Source organism: Dreissena polymorpha, chromosome 7 (assembly GCF_020536995.1).
Source record: "Dreissena polymorpha isolate Duluth1 chromosome 7, UMN_Dpol_1.0, whole genome shotgun sequence".
NCBI lineage: Eukaryota > Metazoa > Mollusca > Bivalvia > Myida > Dreissenidae > Dreissena > Dreissena polymorpha.
The window spans coordinates 41,084,085-41,102,731 of NC_068361.1; the positions used below are offsets into that span (position 1 = coordinate 41,084,085).

An 18,647-nucleotide genomic window follows, 5' to 3' on the forward strand; every position below is an offset into this window, starting at 1 on the left:
TTTGATGATTTCAGATTCAAAGTTGGCACCTTGGTCACTATGTAACCTTGTAGGTATACCATAGTGCACAATGAAATTATTATAGAATATTTCTGCAGTAGTTTTTGCAGTTTGGTTTTTTGTTGTTATAGCCATGGCAAACTTAGTAAAATGATCAGTAATAACCAAAATATTTGAATATCCACCCTTACAAGGTTCAACACTCAGAAAATGAAAGCAAACTAACTCCAAAGGAATAGGTGGTATTAACATTTATCAATGGAGCTCTGATGTTCGTTGAGGTTTTTCTTCTCAAACATATGTCACAATTAAAAATCAAGTTTTCAACATCAGTTAACATAAATGGCCAGTAAAAACGCTCTCGCAGCAAACGTGCTGTTCTGTCTTTTCCGGGATGACCAACATCCTTGTGTAGACCACAAAGAAATTGTTGCCTATAAACTATAGGTAAAACTAATTGTTCAACAGTTTCATCGTTTTCCCTAATCTTTCTAAATAAGATTCCTCTTTTAATGACAAAATTACTAAATTGTTTTTTCATTATTTGGTCTTCTCTGGAAAAACATTGTGGAATTATTTTATCGATGGTGGCTATTCTCCATTTGTCAATCAAAGGATCCATTCTTTGTTGTTTTCTAATTTCTCTTAGTTCAATTTGAGCCATTGACTTTCCAGGATTTTCAGTAATTTCAACAATATTGACATTCATTGATGGCAGTAGTTCTACAAAAGGTGGTGAAATACAACCACATATTGCATTCACTACATCAGTGTCCATTGAATACTTACCTGAATCCAGTTGAGAATATGGATAACGGCTCATAGCATCCGCATCTTTGTTATTTATACCTCTACGGTATTGAATGTCAAAAGAAAAAGAACTTAATGCTGATACCCAACATTGGCCAGTAGCATCTAATTTAGCAGTTCAATTTCCCTTTTTTCATTAGTGGGTGGAAGTAAATCCGCCAAACAACGTGTAATGGTGCTGAAATCTTTAACAAAACGACGATAATATCCTGCAAAAGCAAGGAAACTTCGAAGTTCATCTGGATTTGTAGGTGTTTGCCACTTACTAACTTTATCAATTTTTTCAGGGTCAGTTTTTACTCCATCACTGACCCAGAAAAGATACATTCTTTCTAAAAAATATGACCCAGAAAAGATACATTCTTTCTAAAAAAATTACACTTTTCAGGTGCAAGCTTCAAATTCCAAGATTTTAAACGTTCAAATACTTCTTCTATATTATCCAAATGTTCTTTGTAAGTTTTGCTATAAATAATAATATCGTCAATAAAAACGACACAAATTTTCATGTTTAAATCACCAAGACATTCAGTCATTGCTCTCTGGTATGTGGCGGGCGAATTCGTCAAACCAAAAGCCATTTTATTAAACTCCCGAAGTCCAAATGGTCCTAAAGTAAATGCTGTTCTTTGTTTATGTGATTCTTCTATTTCAATTTGGTGATATCCTGACTTCATGTCCAAAGTAGTAAAGTATTGAGCACCAGTTAAACAATCAAATATTTCTTCAAGTCTTGGCAAAGCATAGGAGTCTTTTATTATTCTTTCATTCAAAGTTCTGTAATCGACACACATTCTTAATTTCCCATTGCGTTTCCTAACCAAAACAATTGGTGAAGCAAATGGTGACTTTGATGGTCTAATTACACCACATGAGTGTAATTGTTCTAAGTGCTCACGCACTTCGTCAACCATGCCAGGCGGTATACGCCTATGACGCAATTTAAAAGATGTGTCATTCGTCAAGTCAATTCGGTGTGTAGTTTCTGAACACTGACCGATATCTGTATCACTTTTATGTTTTATGTTTTAACAACAAAGTTTTTATTTCAACAATTTGTTCAGCAGTAAGTAGATCATTATTTTCGATCACAATATTGTGAACAATTTCTGATCTTTTTTAATCTAAATCACTTTCTTTCATATTTATAATTTCCGTTGCTATGGTTACAGGTTGTAACTCCCCTAAAATTGCTTTAGATTGAATAGCAACTGTGTATTGTTGTCAAATTTGACAATGTGACAAATATTTCATTGTATTTACCAGATTCAAACACATTCACAGAAGGTGTAACATCAATGAAATCTGGAATGTGTACATCAGTACAAGCTACAGTTATAACACTTGAAGATGGATAAGCAATGTGTTTATCTGTATAACATTTAAAATGTCTTACTTCATTTGGCTTCAACAAAATAGTCTCTCTGTTCAAACTTCTTACAATTGCAACTCTGTCCATTGTTTCTTTTCAAAGACTTTTCTCTCAGTGAAATAGCTCTAAAGCTCAAATACCATGGTGTATGTAACTTAGCTTTCTGTAAAAACTGTTCACCAAATGTATCATGACATTCTTCCAACAGTCTGTTCAAAATATTGGTTCCCAGAATAACTGGTACTTTTGAAGAATATTTTGTGTCGGGTGACACTAAAAATAAACAATAACTCGGTTTCGAACTCTCAAGTCCTTCACAAATGTGTACTTCAAGTTCAACAAAACCAAGATATGGCAACTGATTACAATCAGCACATTCAATGTTAAGTAAATCATTCAATGGCTCCAAGCTGATGTTTTTAAAATTATTGTTGTAAAAACTTTCTGAAATGATACTTACACAAGATCCAGTGTCTAACAATGCTCTGGTATTGATGTTACTTAACACTATACTTACCTCGCTGACCTCCCCTACTAATGTGGGATCTTTCATAGATTTCGTGCTCAGGTTCGATCCCCTAACTGGAGCATAGTCTAGTTTGGGCATTGAGCTTGAAAATGTCCAGTCTGTCCACATTTATGACAGGATCTTGCAAACGTAAAACTGGATGTTGGCCTAGAGGGTCGAAATTTTCTGCCTATCTGACTTCGGAAACCACGTCTTTCCCATCTATTGGGATAAAACTGTCCTCGCCTTTTACCTCTACTGGTATAGGGTCTGTACTGAACATGCTCATACTTACCTGATTTTTCATTTTCAATTTTATCTATGCGTTCATTTATTTTTTTTAAAGGTTTTTGATTTCATTTATCTCAGAAGTTTCAGGTGTTACTACTGGTTTACAAGGTTTTGTTTCTCTATTCTTTTCACCAATCAAATCCAATTCTAATTTTCGCAGCTCAATTTTAAAGGTATCATAATTGTTCACAGTATCATGTTTGTATGCTGCCATGTGTTTCAACTCTTCTCAAACCTTGGTATAAAACACCTTTCAAAATTTCAAAATCATTCTTTTTAACACCACCTACACCCACAGCTTTATCAAAAAGATCTTCAACTCCCGATGCAAAAGATGACACCGATTCATTGGGTTTTTGTGTACAATTGTACAAACTTCTTAGAATAACTTCCTTACTTTCAATGTCACCATATACACTTTCTAATTTAATCAACACTTGTTGAAGATTCACTCCAACACCTAGCCTCCTAAGACTTTCTGCAGCGTTTCCTTTGGCAGCCTTTCGTATACCATGTAATATTTGTTCTTGACTGAACAATCCTTCAGCCAATAGAGAATCAACTTCAAATTTAAAACATGGCCAAGAAACTTCTGCCTTATTTGTTCTCCACTAAAATTTTGTATTTTAGGGAAATTAAAGGATACAATCTGTCCACCATGAACATTACTTTCGTTATCAGTATGTACAGGGTCTTGTTTTATAATCACATTAGACTTTGTTTTTGGCTTTACTACACTAAAATTGTGCATAAAAGTAGCTAAGTCGGCAGCTGTCTCAAACTCTGTATCAGTATGAAGCTCTTCAAAAGCTTTCAATAATTTTAATTGAGCAGCGGTAACTTCAGTACCACCAGATGCTTCATTTGACTTCAAATCCTATCTAGACATGTTTCTACTATTACTAGACTTCAATAAAAAATTGAATATCACTTCATTACCTCCTCAAGTCACCACATACAGCAAACTCATACATATTACACATCATCAACTAAATAAATGTTCACATAACATTTATTGATTATTGGTATAACATATACTCAATAAACACCATACAATTGTCACTTGAGGTTGAAATCCAGTTATAAATGTACTACAAATTTAAAATAAAATCAATCTCAAAACACATTACGACAGTGTGATTTGAGCTGTTCACAATAAAACACAACTTCACGATTCAACACTTTTCAAGAACACGATTCGCTTTGAATGTTCGCGCAAAACAATTGTCAATTTCACACTATATTGTTCATACACAGGCACATATTTATTACCACACAACAATGTCCAAATGTGCTACTTCACGACACTTTATTTCACTGTACACACACAAGTTGTTTGCATAATACAATGTGTAATTTATTTCTGTTGAATGTGTGTAATGTCAATAACACATCACAATATAAAATAATTGAACACAGTATTCAACTTGAAATTATTTCCACTCCAATTCCCTTATTCCAGTTTGTACCCACTTAAATGATTCAAATACAAACATCACACTTCAACTCAAATGCAAAATAACTATTTCCCTTCCACATGCAAGTTCAATTCCAATCAATGGTAATGAATGTCACAATAAACATCAAAGTACAAATTATATCAAATATTTTTCAAATTCAGATTATAAATAAACCACCTTAAATGCAATAATAAAAAAACAAATTGCGAATAATTGTTTAATATTTCACGTATTGTTGTTACTGTTGTTTATTATTGTTAACGACTATTGTTGTTGTTGTTGTTGATTACTATTGTTGTTGTTGTTGATGATCATTGTTGTTGTTGTTGATGACTACTGTTGTTGTTGTTGTTGTTGACTACGGTTGTTGTTGTTGATGATGACTATTGTTGTTGTTATTGATGACTACTGTTGTTGTTGATGACTACTATTGTTGTTGTTGATGACTACTGTTGTTGTTGTGCATATAGCAACACCTACATTCATGCCTTATGCCACAACAATTATTATTTATTATTATTTTTTTTATTTTTTTTCGGTCACTGATTTAATTATTCAACCAATATTTCAATTTAATTTTTCCTGTTTCACTTACCTTGTAATCCACCCAGCAATTCTACAATAACCTATGCATCATTTCTACACTACACAAAACTACTACCATTCATGTACATTGTACAACCAAAACACAGTTTTACTATCTGTGTATTCCCTAAAAGGAATTACTACTACAAAAGACTGGTCAGTGAATGTCATTCATAAAGTCAACCAATGAAATGTAAGAAATTATGTGATGTCACTTAACACCAAAAATATCAAGCAATCAAACACCTTGGAAAAGTACAACACAAGATTAAATCACTGTCAAACAAGATTGATCCAGTTTTAAGACTTTGTATACAAAAGGTGAGCAATTTCCATGAAAAAAACAGACCACAACACTGGAAGGTTGCCAATAGTTTTATTTTCTCAATACACCGTGAATTAAAAAAAATAACTTATTTTAAAGACAATAGCAGCATTTCTACAGAATTAAATGCAGTATTAGTTAATTAACTAGGTTTTATATTAAAATAGAGATATTCCATCACCAAATATTAAGATATCATGTAAGTGAACATTTCATACAAAAATTCTACTCACGCTCAGTTGACCTGGATACTGTACACAATTTGTTTCAGCCACTAGATGCACAATTGTTCAATAGTTCAATGTTCACATTAATGGAAATTTGAAATGTTAATTGTTCCAATCTTCCGTGAAGATCTAACGAGCAGGATGACGGTCTCGAAGATTTGGGTTATGAGGGAAAAAAACACAAAATAGTCCAACCAGTATAACTGGAAACTTGAAACAAAAGCGGCAGCACAATGGCCACTTAAAACTGCACCAAAACGTCCAGGTGAAGTACAAACATCTGCAGATGGAACAGCAACGAACAACAACCCCATGTACAGTACATGTACATACGATATCTGGTCTGCCGACCCGAGCGGCTCCTGCTCCTCCCAAAGCCGAAACTCGATGTCCTCGTCGATCACATTTTGCAATATGTAGACAATAGTTGAAAAAATAGTTTAGCACAAAGTAGCACTTAAAATGTCTTAAAATTTAAATTCTGTTAAAAACACACGTTGGGCGCCATTTGTAACACTGGTGGTATTTATATATTAATTATACCTAATTATATTGTTCCACAAGTGCGGGTTCGTTAATGTTGAGAAGATTTAAGACATGTAAACCTTTTATAAGATGTTTTATACTTTATTATAGTGCTACATATTAAATATGGTATCCGGAGAAGCGCCCCTCCCCCGGAAAACTGCCCCCCGGAGAACTGCCCCCTTATTTTAAAGGTGGCGAAAGGTGTCCCCCCCCATCAAATCGGTAGGGGCGAAGAACTGCCCCCCTGTCAGAATTTATTAGGCGGATATCTGCCCCCCCCCCCATCAAATCTGTAGGGCGGAGAACTGCCCCCCCCCCGGTGTCATATTAGTTATTAGTTACGTAGTGAAAACAATACTTACGGGTAATTTCAGTACAAGTATATTACCATTTATCGAACTGAATAACACAAATTGTCTAGAGGCATGTGATAATACTGTTAAGGCCCTGGTAGCGCATCTGCACCACTCTCGAAACCTGCTCCGGGCAATGTTCTTTTCCTTTTTTTAATTTTATTATTGATTTTTTACTGGAGCTTTTACGATCCAATGTTTACATTTATCAATATAAAGAATTTAATGAATAAGTTAAAAAATGCCAAAATCTGTGAAAAGGCCCCTTTAAGGCCCTTGGTACGCATCTGCACCACTCACTATACATGAATGCCATGTAAAAGTCGTGTTTTAATAAGAGCGCGAAACATAGTCGAGATCCACACAGGAAACGCGTGCGTGTTAATACTGGCCATGTGTCGCAACTAAATATAGACGTGCAACTCAGTACTTATGGAGGAAAAGTTACATCGGAATTAATTTACATTATAAAGATAGTATTGACCCATGGAAAAAAACGTAACTTAACGTATAAAAAAGTAAATTAATAGGCAAAGCAAAGGCAATCATTTAGCTGACTTGAAGAAAAAAGTGAAGTGAAGTCGAATTTATAATCAATTATTTATGTTGTTTAGTTAATTCATGTGACATACAAAATAACAAACATAAATACACACATTACATGCATACATACATTCACAGTTACAATCATACATACATACATTCAGACATACATTAAAAAATATATTCATGCTTACATAAACGTTCAAAACATACATTCATACATACATACATTCATACATACAATCTACAACAGTTTGCATTTTGAGCAGATCATGTTGCTTTAATTAGCAGCTAATTAGGCAGGCAGAGAACTTGTTACCATTAACGATAAGCACCGCGATATTTTAATCTTTTAATTGGTAGACCGGACCGACCTTCATTGTTAAGAACTTGTTAGCTTTGAATAAAGCCGCATACGGGTTTATTATATTGAACCGTCCAAATCCGTAATTGGCGAAAACAAACAAATAAATTATTGTTTTCAGCTTGCATAAGGATGGATTAAATTGCATGCTAATTGTTTGTTTTAATTACGGGGAAAATATCAAATAATTCAGCCGCGAAAACTTTTTATTAGCAAAAAGTGATTTGTTTTTCTTTGTTCACATAGACGAAAATCACGTGATTATCAAGATGGCGACGTCCATGCCGAGGCAGGTATTTCTTTGCCGTTTTATAACTTTTATTACTTGTACAACTTTACATTACTTTTGAAATTTCACTAAATTTCCAGACATAATAGCAAGAAAGTTACTGGCGTTATTGTCATAATAATACTCGCTTTATATATAGCCGCGAAATTTTTTTAATTAGGGGGCACTTCTCCGGGTCATCAATTCTGACAGGGGGGCAGTTCTCCGCCCCTTATTAATCAGCAGGGGGGGCAGTTCTCCGCCCTATAAAAAAACAGTGAGGGGGCAGTTCTCCGCCCAGTGAAAAATCTTTGGGGGGGGGCGGTTCTCCGGGGGGGGGGGGCACTTCTCCTAGAGCCATTAAATATTCAATATTCAATGTTGAATTCCAGATATGAAGACAACCTAAAATTAATAATAACACAAATTATAGTAAAATAACATACATAATAATATGATGGTCATCTAGTGGCTTTTGGACAAAATTGCATAGAAAACCATATAATGATCAATATAAAACATAAATATCCGCTTTTATAATACATGAATGACTTTAACAATATTTCAATATTCTTACCATTTATGGAATGGCTGCTTTACCTTCACACACTGATCATACAAACAGGATTCTCCGTGAAGATGTTAAGCTCTGCAAGTTAAATGCATGTGCTAATAAAGCATACAGAAATAGTGACTAAGATAGGAAAGAGCAATTCTGAGAAGTGCAGCCATTTTGCCAAGTCGCGGAAACACATTACAAATTAATATAAATGCACAATATATTAGATAATTACTTGTACAACACAAATCAATTAGACACAATCTTTATAAAAACACTATTGCAACCAAGAGACGTATACTAACCTCAAAGAAGCACGGCTCTTAAATTACATTTGAAACAAAAAACATGTCCTTCCAGCTCAACCCATGAAATACTACTGCCAGAGCGGGAAAGAAAACTTGCCCAACATGATTCAATGTACAGGAAAGAAAATAGGCTAAAAACAACTATGCACACAAGGGAGACAACTTTTAAATAGAATTTGTGACTGGTTACAGTATTAAGCCCCCCATTTTCCCAGAGCGAGGTTCAATTGTATTTCAGAAATAAAGCATGTTATGGGAAAAGTATAAGTACTTGCACAGCACCTTAAACAAGCGAGAAATTAAAAATAAGTTGAAATGGTTGCCAAAGAAATCTGTTCTAGATGTTACATTCAATGTGACCACCTTGGCAGAGTTATGTCAATCACTTGATCTTGCCCTCCATGCATAATATAAAGAGTCATTTTGTTTTGTGGGTGTTTCAGCTGAACCAGCCTGGTCGAGGGCTAAGGACCGTGTCACGTACATCAGTGGCTCATCAAATAAGACCTTGGAGTTCGACTGTGATTTGCGGAGCTTCCCCGAGCCCAACATCACCTGGTATAAAGTGGACGGGGGAAACTAGCACACCTGGATCTGACGAAAAGCAAGGTATGTTACTGCAAATCGCGTTCTGGGAAAACGGGGCTTTTTTCAGGTTCGTAATGTGTGGTCCCAGATTAACCTGTGCTTTCCACCGAGACTGGGTTTTCGTTTAGTAAAGAATTTCTTTAAACGTACAATTCCATAAAAGCGGAAGTTTCTCCTTACACATACACTTGAAAAACATCAGTCCAGTTTCACCAAACGTAGCTTCTACCATAGAACAGGCATTTGTCTTGATAGGCAAAACACGAGCTCATGGTTTCTACTTTCATCTTCAAACAAATAAGTGTAGTCATGAAAAACTAGTGTTGGTATGGTTAGTGGTGATTAAGACAATTTTTGCCCAAACTGCCAATTCCCAGGGGTCTCCATTAACTGTAATAAAGTGACTAGTGATTCATAAAACACTTATCAATTTAAGAACGTTACTATTGCTTGTACAATGAAGTGGGAGTTGGTAGACTTGACCGCTGTGATATGACTGTAATACTGTTGAAAATGGGGAAAAAATCAAACTGAACAATAAAGCATAATGAGATAAGAAAACACTATTGAGAAAGAATTTTCTGTGAATAATGTGATTGCATCTTAACACACCAGTCTATTTTGTTTGTGATCAATCAAAGGAGTAGTTTTGGTTGTTACTGACGTAAATACTGACTGGTCCTTATTTATGTAAAGTATATAAATAGCTTAATTAATAGGTGCGTACACCAAGTACATATCTGTGGTAATGCTAAGGTCGGTACATCCCCACATCTGTTTTATATTCATCCATCCATGCTCGCCAAGGTTGTTTCTTCCATAGTGATATGAAAAGGAAGACAGCTTGGTGGGCAATGAGTGTTTTTTCATTACCCACCTTGCGATAATTGGGCTTCATTTGGAATTCCGGACTTCTACATCCCCACATCTGTTTTATATTCATCCATACATGCTTGCCAATGTTGTTTCTTCCGTAGTAATATGGAAAGGAAGACAGCTCGGTGGGCAATGAGTGTTTTACATTACCAAGCTTGCGATAATTAGGCTTGCTCCAGCAGCTGGAGTTTCACTTCTTTATATTGATATGTAAATCCAGGACTTCTAGAGTATTTTGCTCTGTTAGAGACTGCTCATTGTATCATATTGAGGATATATTGACTTCTAAGCTGTTCAAATCATTTTATTTACTCTGTTGTGATTCTGCAACCGATGTATACACCGCGCATGATACTTTATAAAAAATGTGTGTAATTTATGATTGTTATTATAAAGAAAATACCATCTGCCATAGTAAATAATTTACTTCTCAGAAAATCTGACAACGTTGGTGCCTTAGTGGTAAAACAATTTAATGGGCCGTTTATAAAGTCAGCACCAATTGTTAGAGCAGATCACGTCACGGCTTGGTGGCCATTGAATAGCATAAATATGTTCTACTTGTTCACGGTCTCGTGTGAGGTAGAGGTCTGGCAACCTGGGGATACCCGTTGCTCTGAACATTCTATGATTATCATCGTGATTTAGCTGTCAAAGAGGGTAGTGGTGGGCTAGAGCCATCTAAGTATATTATCGACGGCTTATATTTAGGCTATTAAGTTCTGGGTATTGAATTGTATGCTTTTCAAATTTATATCAAATGATGCTCAATTGAGAGCAAATAAACATATTAACAAAAATCCAGTCATGTGAGTAACAGTTGTAGAAAAACTTGAAACACCGCTTAATCATTGTCATAACCATCAACCTAAACGAGGTGACCATCGTCACAACCATCAATCCATATTGGCCCTAGACCATTTTCATGACCATCAACACTTACGACCTTTCACCGTTACCATGACTATTGCGGCTGTTGTTTAGTATGTGTCCAACAGTAGGTGGAGGTTGACGATAGATGACATGGCAGTTGCGGACATGGGACAGTACATGTGCATCGTCGCCAAATTCTATGGTGCCATCAGCTGGACCTTTACTGTCGAAGTGCTCCGTAAGTGACACTTGCACTTGTGTGTTTATGTTCCAACCCACCAAGTCGTGATGTTAGTAATGAGGTGACTGATCTTTAGTAGTCACGGATTGCCAAATGATTCATACAACATAGAATTGTGTGCAAGAAAGGTGATATACGTTTGTGGATTTTGATGGATTTTTTTGAATGTATGTGACACAATAGAGACAGTGTCATTAAATGTCATAAGGGTTTAGGGTTTTGTATCTGTTAAGATCTCCATATATTTTTTAATCAGAATCAATATTTTTTAATCATAAGGTTGCTAACATGTCTCCTGTTGAAAAAAAGGTTTTCGGTATGTTCGAAGATTTGTAGGCTTGCCTGAAGAGTTATTGAATTACTCATAACTCCCACGTCGTTCTAATTTTATGCTGGTTGCATATGGACATTTTCACTTTGATTCTGACAGGCAAATGTGTAACTTGTTACATAGAAAGGAGAGGGCTGGTGGGTATTGGACTGATAACAGTGGACTGATACGCACATGCATTAAGCCCCATTATTTTTCAGAGCGCGTCTGATATTAAGATTTGATATTATATCATAACGTTACAGAGCGGACACCCGTAGCGCCCATCGTCGAAGAGATAGATAACCAGACGGCAATAGAGGGTGACACCGTTAGGTTTACCTGCAACATCATACTTAGCGACTCTCAACCCTTCCTACAGTGGTTCCAGCATTACAAGGTCAATGACTCGTACGTGATGTCTCATAATTGGTGTATATTTGATCATAATGCATGCCCTGGTTTACGTCAGTATGGCCGAAACTCATTAATTTGTTGACAGTAGACGCACAAGTTCAGTTCGTTTAAAGTGTAGATCATGACAGGATTGCTAGGTTAATAGATGTTTGTTCCGTATCGTTGTAATTACCAGCTAATAAACAAATTGGTTTGACCCATCAAGTTGACATGTTTATGTAACGATACATGTATATAAAGAATGCTTTTTGGACACTTGAATAGGAAGGATTTAAGACATAGGAGAAACTCTACAGGTTATTTTCAGAACCCAACCCCAAGTGGGGTGGGGTGGGGTCCTGTCTGGGTGGATTTGCACGGATTTTGTCATGTCTTGGAAGCGTTGTTAGTTACTTGGAAAATTACATGGACTTTGAAGTTTTGCATTAACAAACTAATTTACAGAAGTACCTTGACTTGGAAACTTTATGTTAACAACTGAATAAAGAGCAAAGAACTATCCATCGAGTTTATTAGTTTGTGGTGTTACGGCACAGTGAGAAGGGGACACCTAATGTCAAGATGTTGCAGGTAGGCGATCAGCGGATGTGCAAATATTATTGTTTGTTAGTAACAATTATTTTAATATTCTTTAAAATTGCATGTTTAGCCATTTAAGCTGATATGATGGTAGAAGTATAGTAACATTTGGACTGAATAAAAAATACATGGAATATTCTAAATAATTAAACAAATAAATTGTTTTAAATATATCTCCCTAAAATATGTTTTAAAACATTAACTACGTCCTATGGCTTTTGAAATAGTCATATGCTTAGACATGTCCCATCTTTGCATGAGATACATATGTTCTCAAAAGAATATAATGAATGCTGTCATAGGGAGTGACAGAGTGTCTTTTACTTACAAGATCTTTGGTTGGAAAATGTGCCGAACCCAGTTTAAGTCATTACAATAAGGTGATTGTATGAAACTCAGTCCATAACAATGATTATTAACAATTAAGTTAGATGATTGCGTCTATAACAACAAGATTTGAAAGAGAAAAATATCTGACAAGTTAGATGATATGGAGGTGTGTTTAGTTTCCATGATTATACTGTATACGCCTTTGCGGGTATTAACGTCTAGTAACACTTTACGAAACTGGCAGCTTTAAGTACATCATATCATAATTATAAGCATAAAATAAATAGTTAGTGTTCAGTTTGAAGATTTAAATGTATAAAACTGAAACTTTACATGACAGTCGTTAGCTATTAACTGACAGTAAAAATAAGAATATATATTGTTTTAAAAAAAAATCATGTTGTTCATAAATTGAGAAATATAAACCTTAGTAGTAAATAAGTAGTTAATCAGTAGTACATCAAACTTTATAAGTTGTATGAACAAATGAGTTTTGTATTATTGCTTCGAAAGTAAACAAAATAGTGAAACCTCTTTGAAATCTGTGGTGTTAATTGAAAAATGTTGGAGAGAAATTTCATGAACTGTTACAGTTAAAGTGCTGATGATTGACTGATCTGACATTTGGTTATCTCTACATTAATGACCTTGAGACTTGCAAATGGGTTAGTTTTTTTAAGTTTTGTATTGTGCAATTATCGAAGGATGGTATAAATATGTTCTTATGAAAAATAATTTCTTTGTCCATATTAGGGTGCATACACTTTACAGATGTATTCATCCCAGCTTGATGAAAAATCACCAGTCTGTAAAACATTGATAAAATAACACCGGTCTTAAAAACATTGATTGCATAATACCAATGTGTTACACATTGATCAAATAGCCCCACTCTGTTAAACATTGATATAATAACATCAATCTGTTAAAAATTGATTAAATAACACCACTATGTGAAACTTTGATGAAATAATAACTTTTAACTGATGTTAATCTCATGTCGTCCCCATCAAACTAAAGTCTGTTAAACTTGCTATTGTTGTCATTCTCACTGAAATTACATTCTCAAACACTGAGCAAGAACTTTATGAGGCTCAGTACTGTGACATCTTGCTAACATGCATGTTTCCCTGGCCCTTTGCAGCAATCAGGTTACATGAAGACGATCGATGACCCTCAGAACCTCGTGCTGCGTAACGTGAGTCGTTAGGACGAGGGCTGGTAACGTGCATTGTGACCAACACCATCGGCATGAACTACAAGAGTGCCTACCTCATTGTCACGACAGGTGAGTCAGCAGTCCATCATGGGTCATGGGTCAAAGTAAGAAGCATGGGAGCTTGTCACACACTTGAGCCTGACTCTAGGAAAACAGGGCTAAAGTAATGCATGTGCGTAAAGTATCGTCCTAGATTAGCCTTTGTATTTCGTATGGAATTTTTTGTTTAACGAAAATCTAGTATAGGCGGTAAGTGTAATCCTTAATTAGCCTGCTAGGACGGCAAAAGCTCATCTTGACGACACTTTACGACGACTGTAAAATCTCACCTTTGTTCGATGATTGGTAAAAAATTGCTCAAAGAGAAAGGATCAGATTCATTGAATTGTTTAAAATAGTTTTTTTTACCATTTTTATCTGTAAATCCAATAAGTATTCCATTATACAAAGCACGTTTGTACGTGTCAAATTTTCCCTGTGTTTTTACAGAAGAGAGGCGGCCAACCTTCAAAACAAGAACATGACGGCGTCTTCGCAGTTCTCTCATGGTTCGCATGGTTATCACGACCAGATCCCCCGTAAGCCCTCGTCTGCACAGGCTTATCAGGGATGACACTTTCCCTCTAGACAGACTTTCCTTAAACAAAACAATCCATACAACGGATAGTGTTGCCCTTGATTAGCCAGTGTGGACTTCACAGGCTAATCTGGGACGACACTTTATGCACATGCGTTAAGCCCCATTCTTAGAGCGAGGCTCATATGTATGATAGATTCATTTCACTTCTGCAAGTGAAGCATATGGTCATTTTGAAAGCACAGCCACTTTTAGTACATGCATTACCACAACCTCACTGACCATCAATTGTTCACCAAGTTCAGGATTGGTTAATCAGACCAGAGCCCTTGTCAGCCTCACGGCATAACACCAGAACATTTAATGCAGTCCTGCCCACTACACGATTGCCTCAGGCGCTAGATCTTGACGAAGAAGATTACTATGCACGGGAAGCTCTACGGTTGTTTGCTGGACCTGCAGCGCACAGTTACACATGCTCAGAGAGTTAGATCGCAAAGAAAAAGAAGAAAGTGCATGCATTATTATAAATGATGACCAATTACATGTGCAGTTACATTTATCATTAAATTTCGTTATTGCTGCTGGTCTTTGATACATTTGTTTGTTGATCAAGCATTGTTACTGGTGTGTTTGTATGCACACATTCCTACATTTACTGATTATATGGGACTTGTATAGACAAATTTTTTTTTCGTTGAGGTGGTTCTACCATATGCAAGCCTCGCTCTGAATGAACGGGGCTAAATACATGTGCTTAAATTGTTATCCCAGTTTAGCATGTGACATCCCCACATGCTTATCAGGGACGACATTTTTTATTGTCAAGTTTATTGATGCCTCTTTTTTGTAAAATATGCAGTAAAAGATATAGACAAAATATCCAAGTGTATTTACCCCGCATTTTATGTGCATTAAATACAGTGTCAATAACGCTGCATTTAATGCGCCTGAAATATATTTTTTACAAGAAGGGTATTGTACATGATCCCAAAGGTTACGTTTTAGTCTGTCATTTTCTTTCTTTTGTTCTAAATATGATTCTCATGCTTCCTTGATATTTTGTAAGTTAAGAAATGAAGTCCTAATGAATATATTCGCCATTTTGTTATGTTTTCATGACATTAAGTGTTGAAATTTGAAACCATAACAACACATTTTAAATCCCAAAATCATGATAATAAAATTTGAATCTGAAGGATTGAACCAGACACTCCTGCATTTAAATAGATACTTTCCATATTAATTAACAAGAAATTTGATGAAATAATGACCGTATTTAAATTACTCAAGTGTCATGTGCTTTTAAAGCTTTACTGTTTATAAGTAACCGTTTAATGATAAATACACGATTACTGTCGTGAGGTTAATGGTTTAGCACACATGCGATAACTTTTGTTGTTTGGTGCTATTATGAGTCAATTGACAATTTTGCATTTGTTTACTTTTAGTTGTTACGAAAGAAGCATTTTGAAAGTTCAATTTGCTTAATTATATATAGGTTTCAGTTACCATGCAAACCAACATATATTTGACATATCGACTGATTAAGCGTTTGTCAGAACTGCGTACAGACCATCACTTATTTTCTTAATTATTCTTTATGATTGATTTGTGTTTCACATTATACTTCAAACAATACAATAGTTATGTCTAAATGCTACTTTATTTTTCCTTGTTCAGTAAATATGGCATAATTCGATTACATGATTTCCTTCATAATTACATCATAACATCATTACCAAACTTATCATTATTGTTATCTTTGATTCCAATCAGGCATTACCAATTACAAGAACTGCTGATATGCATTGTTAAGTATCTCACACGATGGTGTGTTAATTTCAAAAATAATACAACAAATACCACCACCGGAAGTAATGAATCTGTATAATAGTTTACCAAGCACCAAAGCAGGACGGTTTTGATCTGTCTATTGTGAAGCATCATAGTAAAGAGATCTAAACATGCAATCTAAAACATTCATAAGAACTACCATACTGCAAAAAAACAAAAACAATTACAAACAATATTTTGGGTGGGTATTTTTTTCATGGCTCTTTGTCAATTTTTTTCTCATTAAACATGATTTTATATATTTATTTGAATATATTGGGCTCCTAAAAAAAATACTATTCAAGGTACGTTACTTCCACCTGTGGCCAGAACTAGGTCGTCGATAGCTAAAGAAACTTCAGCGTACAGTTTATATAGTATTGACATACCTGTACGCTGAAGCTAACCCCGTATCGAAAGTCAACCAGAGTCGTAACATATTTATGTCACGCTATAAATCAAAGAAAGCTCATTTTCTTTGATAGATTTCTACATATATTGGTGAATGAATATAAATTACTGCATCGAGGAATAATTTAAGGTTCAAATGTTTCAAATGCATCTTACAATAGATGAAAATAACTCTCATCAGTCTGAAATTCACAATTTCGACGCCATTGTCGCTTTGTCACGTGACGAGTTTTCATTTGGATACTTTGGGATGGACCTTGACATTTTATGCTGAAATTGTAAACATTACTTTCGTTTTCTGAAATTTATTATTTGTGATTAACAACTTACGTCTGGTGGATTATAAGACTGATTTCATTGTGAATCAGGTAATTTTATATAATATTTACTTTGACTTTGTATTGACACTACAATTTGTTTACAAAATAAGCCAGAATAATTAAAATACCGGGAAATGTCATTCTGAATTTGCAATCGGGAATCCTCGGACAATTCCGCCATAAGGGCGATCGTCTCTCGGGTGTATTTGGTGGAAGGATATGTCTAACGCCTCTATGCGGAAGATATTACACCGAAAATATAGTTCGGGTTATACACCATAAATTTGCACTAAATTGACCAATAATATAGATATAGAAGGACCAATATCTCTGAGGAGTAAAATAATATAATATTTATTTCTGTTATTGTTTAACATTAGTTGTCATTACATACAAAAAATATCCAAATGTTAATTAAATGTTTAGAAAGCCAATTAGTTGTTTCCTGAAGTGAAAATAACAACATAATTAAAACTTAAAAGATTCAGTATTTCTTAAATTACATTAATTACAACATTGCTGATGTTCTGCAGGGCGACAAACTTTGAGATTTAATCCATTTATATTAGGTTCTAAACCATAAACAATCCTACAACACTGTACAGTGGTATAGGGAAAACTCGTCGGTGTAATATAAGAAATAGTAAACTCCACTTTGGTCCCAATGGCATTATAGTGACCAGCCAGGCGGTCACAAACTGTGTATGGATCGAAGCCATATCGCCCTCAGTGGGGTTTAATATTACCAGTATTGAGACACCTAAGGGTTTTGTGGGATGGAATGAGTGGAGAGCTCAATTGAATTTGAAAAACGATTCTTTCCGTGCATGATGATGGCAACCATACAGTACTTCTGGAAGATATTTTTTATATTTAAGCCTAGGCAACTTAATTCAAGATGTTGTTATTCCGGCCAGGCAACTAGCTTTTTAAAGCCTTAAACAATCCAGTGCCATTAAAATTAGCGACAATGTAACAATGTTCAGTTTGCTAATATCCTATATCAGTGTTAAGGCATTATGAAATTGATATGGGTGTGACAAGTAACAAGAACCATACACATTTACATCACAGAACATCTGAGATCTACAATTACTGGATATTTATGTTGAAATATAATATAAAGAGGTCAATACAAAAGAATATACAAAAGTAGTAATAAAGACAAAACAACCAGTTTATAATGTTAAGATCTATGCAGTTGTTGGCAATAAGAGAACAATTACCATTCTGAACTTTGAATTTTGAAAGTGTTAATGTAAATTAGAACATAAGAGCTATTTAAGTGCCCAAAGTTTACACTCAGTAAATTTGTAAAACCAACTTATATGTGCTTACAAAAATGACATATTAAAAATCCTTTCAAGATCATATATCACCAATAAGTATTGGAATGAACGTGGTCGTGGATATAATGAATCAGCCCTGTTTTAGCTTTAAGTGTAAATTGGTAATTCCAATATTGTGGAGACACAGATTACACCTATAAACCAATTAAGAACAAAGTTTTTTCATGCCCCCGTCAGGGTGGCATATAGTTTATGAACTGTCTGTCAGTCTGTCTGTCTG

The 18,647-nt window shown here is 35.0% G+C and overlaps 1 protein-coding gene across 1 annotated transcript in view; it reads left to right on the forward strand.

Annotated features, from left to right (window-relative positions):
• The window catches only part of LOC127837939 (fibroblast growth factor receptor 3-like), an 84,959-nt gene extending 68,698 nt beyond the window's left edge, over positions 1-16,261 (forward strand). The window contains exons 10-11 of the transcript XR_008029548.1: positions 13,860-14,003; positions 14,424-16,261. The gene's annotated coding sequence lies outside the window, so the exon portion shown is untranslated. The remainder of the gene's footprint in view (positions 1-13,859; positions 14,004-14,423) is intronic.
• The last annotated feature ends 2,386 nt before the right edge of the window (positions 16,262-18,647 follow it).